This window comes from Trachypithecus francoisi, unplaced genomic scaffold (genome assembly GCF_009764315.1).
Source record: "Trachypithecus francoisi isolate TF-2019V2 unplaced genomic scaffold, Tfra_2.0 Lachesis_group3, whole genome shotgun sequence".
NCBI lineage: Eukaryota > Metazoa > Chordata > Mammalia > Primates > Cercopithecidae > Trachypithecus > Trachypithecus francoisi.
The window spans coordinates 120,394,965-120,402,460 of record NW_022681468.1 but is presented as its reverse complement, the minus strand read 5'-3'; the positions used below and the strand labels follow the sequence as shown (position 1 = coordinate 120,402,460).

The following is a 7,496-nucleotide window of genomic DNA, read 5'->3' as shown; positions in this document are numbered from 1 at the left end:
CTTCTACGTAGCCAACACTGAAGAAAATCTTATTTGGAGAACAAAGGCTATTACTATTGAATCACTTAAACATTATTACATGCTATTTGGTGCATTCCAAATGCATGAGAGTAAAGCAAAACACACAATAGCAAAACATGTTGTATTGCAGCAAAATCAAAATTCAGTTTCTAGATTCACAGCTGGAGAGATGCTCTGATGTAACTACAAGTGCCATCCCAGCCACTGGTGAGGTTCTGCTGCCCCCGGGTGGCTGAAATCCTTCTCTAACAAAGCTGCTGATGCTCTCATGCTGATAATGTTATGGTGATTTTTACAAGGGCAGAGTGGATGTATGTATACATGGATGAATAGTTGGATGGATGGATAAATGCATGGAGAGATTGGGGGATTCATTCATTTAATAGTATTTAATTTCAACTATTTTTCCACACATGGGGTCAAATGCTGTTAAGACATGATGTTTGAGATCTGAGTTGTAAAAAACTGCATTGGTGTTAATTAAGCAAGAGCTGTGGTCCGAGCTGCTCAGTACATTGGTCCCAGGAGAATAGGGGAATAGAAAGGATTAAGGAAGTGATCTAAGATGAGAGGGGAAGGACTTCCCAAATATACTTCTTCTAGGGAGACAAACATACCTCTGGCTAACTATTAACTCAAATCCCTTGGGTTAAGAGGAGAAATAATAGAAAACAGTAAGTGTGGGTTTAGATACATACTAGAAGGAATATAGGGAAAATCCAAGGTGGGAACAGGGACAGAGAGTAGGCAGAACACTTTGCTTCACTGAAAAACAAAGTGAAACAGATTAAAACAAGATATGACACTTGACATCACTGGTCTTCAAAGATGATGCCACCTAGTATTAGTAAGTTACTATACTATTGATGAATATGCAAACTGATACATTTATTTTGACACAGTGGTTTCACAATCAGGAATTTATTGTCTAGAATTACTTGCAGGATATACATAGAAAAGAACAGATGAGACCACCTGTTATTCGTTTCACCTGGACTTAAATAATGGAGTCAAGACACTTAAGAGATGAGGAGTTTCTTCTAGAGATTGAAAATTGTGCTGGAAGTTTTCACTGTAGCTGGGTTAGTATTATTAACTCTTTTTAATATTCTGTAAAAGCCTCTATAAAAATTCCCAGTCTTTTGATTTCAATTGAACTCAAATATGCATTTATTGATCACCCTGGTGAACGCACACGACTTTGGCTGGGTTTTTGGAGGTTGTGATGCAGGGGTAACTTAGATTAGATTCCTTCCCTCAAATACCTTGGTCTAGAGAAGCCTGGCTTATAAAAACATAAAATATAGTAACTTAATGAAATAATGGCTACAATATAGCATTATGGAAATACGGGATAGGGAAGATATGATACATTCTAACTGGAGGGATGATGGAGGGGAGATTCCAAGCAGATGTGGCATTTGAGCCTTGAAACAGAGAATTTTGACAGCTCTAGGGGAAAAGGGTGGGGGAAAGTGGGGAAGGATTCTTTTCCTTCAGGTTGGAAGAGCATGTGTTGCTATTTATTAAGTCTTTATTGAGCACCAACAAGGTATTGTGTGAAATAGACAGCATAAAAACATCTATAAAAGGGAGATAAAATATATCCCTGAAAAAAGTCATATAACAGTAAATGATACTGTTTGATTAGTTATCAGAACAGTCTACAGAATCCAGAGGTAAAGCAGAAATGCAGGCTACTTTTCTTTGGGTAGTGAATTAGCCACTTCAAAAATATTTCAGTGAAGTCAGTAAAGGAAAATATGAGGCATAATAAGACACATTTATACAACTGGCACTCCTTTCTTCACTGGAGTTTGTAAAAAGTTACTGTTTCTATTTTTAATTAAATGAGTAATCTTGCTTCGAGAAATCCAAGGGATAAGAAAAAGTAAAAAGTAAAATCCTCCCTTCAAAATTCCCTGTTCTCCAATCTCATTTCTCTTTCTGGAAGTAAGCACTATTATCAGCTTACTGTGTTTCCTTCCAGAATGATTTCAGATGAATTCATGGAAATATTTAACTGGTGTAATTTTGCATAAGTGGATATATGTTTTTTTCTGAACTTTTTTTCTTTACTCAACACCATATTTTGGAGCCTTTTATATGTTAGCACATAGACTATAGAGTACAGAGTTAGAACACATTTTTTTTTAAAACTGGAATTCCGCAATTAGGATATACCTTGGCTATTTCACTGTTTCCTTTTTAATGGTTAACAAGATGAAAACTGCTAAGGTCTTACTCGATTTTTATAATCAAACAAACAAGGGAAAAACGACCCCAACTCTGGGCCTCACAGACAGACATCCTACTTGAACTTCTCACTTGCAGTTCCTCATTCAATCCCCAAGCCAGTCCGTTCACAAATCCAGTCTCCTAAATGAAGGGAAAGCCGGAAACCCTTGAATAATTCAGTAATAATATCATGAGATAGGTATGTGCTGTGATTCTTAACTTCTAGCCTTCTCCAAAGGTGCCAGTGATCACCTGTGGATAAATCTGCACTGAAAAAAAAGGAAAATCGCAGTATGCCGCAGTAGTTCACTGGTTAGAGTGGGGTTTACAGTGGTGAGGTAATTAAAGGAATTCTAACCCAAGTCCACCTTATAGTAAGTTCAATGGAACCCTAAACCCTTCCAGTGGTTTTTCCCCAATTCCTGAGTGTACATTTAAAGGACATAAGGCAGAATCTTCACATTGGTTTCCTAACCTTTAGAACAAGGGCAAGTATGATAGAAAAGACTATGAAGAATCCACAGAGCTGTATTACACTCTCCCACCCCCAATTAAAATAGTAATGAACAAGTTATAACAATCCCTTGGAGACTAGCTATAGTGTCACCCTCAAATATCTGAATTTATACTTACCGTCCAGCTTGACTGGTGATGAAAACAGATGGACCTGGAAGAATGAATGACAATTATAAACTCAATCAAGTAGTGTACCCAACTGCAGGTGCCTTTCCAAGTGCGGTCTCTTTCAAGGAACAAATCAACAGAGACCGTTGTATGTATCCATTGCTTAGGCAAATGCTTACTCCCCCTCCATCTAATAACAAGCATTTACTATCTTACAGTTTCTGTGAGTCAGGAATCTAAGCATGGCTCAACTGGGTGCCTCCATCGCTGGGTTTCTCAGGTGGTTGCAATCAAGATGTCAGCCAGGCTGTGGTCAACTCCAGGCTTACCTGGGGAGGATCTATTCCAAGTTCACTCACCTGATTGTTGTCAGGCCTCAGGTCCTTACTGGCTGTTGGCTGGAGACATCCATTCCTAAACATGTGGGTCCCTCTGTACAGCAGCTCACAACATGGCAGCTGGCTTTCCTAGGAGTGAGTAAGAGTGACGGGGGTGCCCATGATGAAAGCTGTAGCCTTTTTATGTACTAATCACATAGGTGATAGGCCATCACTTTTGTTATATTCTATTCATTAGAATCAAATCACTAAGTCAGCCCATACTCAAGCTAATATTTACCCAGTACTTACCATATGCCAGATCCATGCACTTGGCTTCCTTCTGGTCTAAGCCCAGACCTGTCTGAGTTCAGAGGCCCTCGCTCAGCATTTCTGGGCTCTGCTGGTGAGCTGTCTGCCTGACTTGTCCACTCAAGTAGCTAAGTCAACTATAGCTGCGCAGCTGCTTTGGCCCCATGCTGGATGCACAGCGTGTCTAAAAAGTTTGTGGTTTTCCCTGAACTCTCCTCTGGAAAGGAGACACGAGCAATCTCTGCAACCCCCAAAACCAGCCAGGAGGTTCTGTCTGCACACTGCAGCCCCTTCTTCTGTTCCCCAAAATGTAATTCTGCGTCAGGAAAATGGACCTTACATCATCCTGAATCCAACCCCAATCTATGGCTCATGCTCTCCTGTCCTTGAGTTTCCTTGGCTTTTGATATTCAAAGCCTGGCATTTTCACTAAAAACACACAACAAACGCGAACAAAACTTTTCACATAAGCAGCAGCTCTTACAAAAGTTCTTTATCTTTCAACCCTACCATGACGAAAAAAGCAAAAATGAACAAACAAAATTCCAGCACCTCACTTAACTTCCAGGTTCAAGAATGTTGCTATCCTTCCATGAGGCAAGTGCATTAAGATGATCACTGATGTCTTAATGCAGGAAAAATGGTAATGGGGCAAGGAAGCCCAGGGAAGGTGGACTTCAGCTAATATCTTAAAATATGATCCACTACAACATCAGCATTTCTCCAAATGAGATATACTTTACGGGTGTCATTTTAATGGCTGTCAGATATTTTAACCAACAAATATAACCTACCTATTTTAGTCTCGTTAGGGTGCTCTAAGAAAAATACCATAGACTGGGTGACTTAAACAGCAAACATTTATTTTCCACAGTTGTAGGTTGGGAAGTTCAAGATGAATGTATGGGCAGATCCAGTGTCTGGTGGAGGTCTGCTTCCTGGGTCCAAGATGGCCATCTTTGCTGTAGCCTCACATGGGGTGCGAATGAGGGAACACTCTGGGGTCTCTGTCATAAGGGCACTAACCTTGTTCATGATGGCTACACCTCCACGACCTAATCACCTCCCAAAGACTCCATCTCTTACTCATCACACAGGGGTTAGGACTTCAACATACGATTTTTGGGGGGAAACTTCAGCATGCATTCTGGATATAAAGAAAGAAAAAAATGAAAAGCATTTTGGGGGACCACAAACATTTAGCCCATAATATTACCATTCTCTTGTATTTTATTTTTATATCATACATAACATATTATGATTATTTTAGGGCATAAAGTTGCCTCCTCCTGAATTTATTTATTTTATTATTATTATTTTAGATGGAGTCTTGCTCTGTTGACCAGGATGGAGTGTAGTGGTAGGATCTTGGCTCACTGCAACCTCCACCTCCTGGGTTCATCTCCTGCTTCAGTCTCCCAAGTAGCTGGGATTACAGGCACCTGCCACCATGCCCGACTAATTTTTGTATTTTTAGTAGAGATGGGACTTCACCATGTTGGCCAGGCTGGTCTCGAACTCCTGACCTCAAGCGATCCACCTGCCTCAGCCTCCCAAAGTGCTGGGATTACAGGAGTGAGCCACTACTCCTGGCCCCCCTGAATTTGTTATATAATTTATGTCACAGTATTTATATGTTAATGCTTTTGTTACATATTCCAAGTTGCTTTCCAAATACAGTCACACACCATATAAGGATGTTTCAGTCAACAACAGACTGCCTATATAATGGTGGTCCCATAAGATTCTAATACTGTATGTTCACTACACCCTTTCTATGTTTAGAAAGAAATATTGTATTATAATTGCATACAGTATTCAGCACAGTAACATGCTGTACACATTTCTAGATAGGTTATCCCATGTAGCCTAGGTGTGAAGTAGGCTATACCATCTAGGTTTGTGTAAGTACACTATGATGTTTTCACAATTACTTATTTCTCCGAATGTGTCCCCATCATGAAGCAACACATGGCTGTAGTTGCAACTGTTTGATTCTAGGATGCTGCTACATTTGGATTAAGCATTGGTGGAGCACATTAAAGACTTCTGCACCTTAAAAAAGTTGTCTGTACTAGCTATCAGCACTTCATCACCTATTACTCTTTCCTCAACTCATTATGCTCTGACTTCTGCCCAAGCCACTCCACTGAAACTGCTTCTGCTAAGAATCTTGCTGCTAAATCTAAGTCCTTCCACTGCTTGCTCAGAAGCACTTAAGAGTCTTGAATTCCTCCTCTTCCATGACGCTTCTGTGCTTTCCTGGTTTTCCTCTCCCTACTTTTGGTCCCCTTTACAGGTCTATCCTCCTCTCTACAGTCTCCCATGTGTCCTAGGGATCTATTCTAGGCCCAGTGGTCTTCTCCCTGTAAAGACTCTCCTTGGGCAGTCGCAGACATCCCCACTTCTAGATGCTAATGCCTCTGAATGCTCCACTTCCATCTCAGCTCTCTTTGGGGTCCCACATCCATCTGCTCGCTGGACAAGCCCCTCAGTAGAAGGTCTCAAAGCCATCTCAATATAGCAGTGTTGAAAATGAAACTCTTCTTCTTTCACTCCCGCAAGTACCCTCTGTTCCCATCTCAGTAAATGGCACCGCTACATATCCAGATGCTCAAGCCAGAAGTTGTGGCATTGCTTCCTTCTCCTTCCTTTCCCACATTTAATCAATTCCCTAATCTTGTTGATGCCAGCTGTAAAGGTCTCTTAGATCTGTTCCCGTGTCCTGTGTCCTCTGCCACCATGAATCCAGGGCCCTATCATTCCATCCCTGGATTACTGAAGTAGCCTCCTCACTTGGCTCCCGGCCTCTAGTCTTGCTTCCTTCCAGTCCATTCTTGATGCTACAGGAAGTGTGAGATTTCTGGAACACAAATCTAATCACAATCGTTCCCAGCTCAAAACCTGGCAGTACTCTAGTTCTGGTGCCTCAGACTAAAATCCAAGCCCCTTGCTTCCTGAGGCAAAGATTAGTGTATATGAATTTTTAAAAATAACTATGCAGAAAAACAGATTCTTTGGGATGTGCAGTTCTGTGAATTTTTTTTTTTTTTTTTTTTGAGGTGGAGTCTTGCTCTGTCGCCCAAGCTGGAGTGCAGTGGCACGATCACGGCTCACTGCAACCTCTACTTCCTTGGTTCATGCGATTCTCCTGCCTCAGTCTCCCAAGTAGCTGGGACTTCAGGGATGTGTCACCACCCATGCCTGGCTAATTTTGTATTTTTAGTGGCCACGAAGTTTCACTATGTTGGCCAGGCTGGTCTCGAACTCCTGACCTCAGGTGGTCCACCCACCTCGGCCTCCCAAAGTGCTGGGATTACATGCGTGAGCCACCGCGCCCAGCCTTCTGTGAATTTTAACACATGTATAGGTTCTTGTGGCCACCACCATCTATCAGTCCCCGAAACACCCTCACGCTATCCTTTCAAAGTCCTACTCTCCCTCATCCCTACCCCTATCTTTTTAGGAATGTCAAAGAAATGGAATGCGATCTTTTGAGAAACAAAAACACCCAAACCCCTTACGGTGTTTTTAATGCCCTTGCCTACCTCTCCCCCCTCTCCTCCAACAACTGCCCACCCAGACCCTGCAATGCAACTCGCCGGAACTATGCTCAGTTCTTGGGGCGCTCCAGGCCGTACTCCACTTAGCCAAGCTCCCCGCCCGCTTCCGGGGGTGGGTTTCCACTGTGCGCTGCAGTACTTAGCGCTTCCCCCACTACAGCCCTTTCATGCTGTGATAATTGCCAGGTTATCTGCCTCTACCCTTACAGTTCCTTCCTCGCAGAGACCGCGTTTAAACCATGGCTGTATCCCTAGAGCGCAGGATGGGCCAAGCCCCGCCCGTCCCGAGGCAGCACAGCGTACCCAGCAGCTGGGCGTCAAGACGTTCCCCGCCCGCGCCCGGCGCAGACCTTCGGAGGCGGAACGAGCATGCGCACTAGCAAGGGGCGGGGCGCGCGCGGTCCCCCGCCCCCTGCACGCA

The 7,496-nt window shown here is 42.8% G+C and overlaps 1 long non-coding RNA gene across 1 annotated transcript; it reads right to left on the bottom strand.

The window, feature by feature from the left end:
- Positions 1–935: 935 nt before the first annotated feature.
- Positions 936–4,641, bottom strand: LOC117070440. Its single transcript, XR_004431924.1, has 4 exons — positions 4,539–4,641; positions 3,243–3,350; positions 2,893–2,926; positions 936–2,400 (listed from the first exon to the last, which is right to left on the bottom strand). It is a non-coding gene; the product is annotated as an uncharacterized LOC117070440 (long non-coding RNA).
- Positions 4,642–7,496: the final 2,855 nt, after the last annotated feature.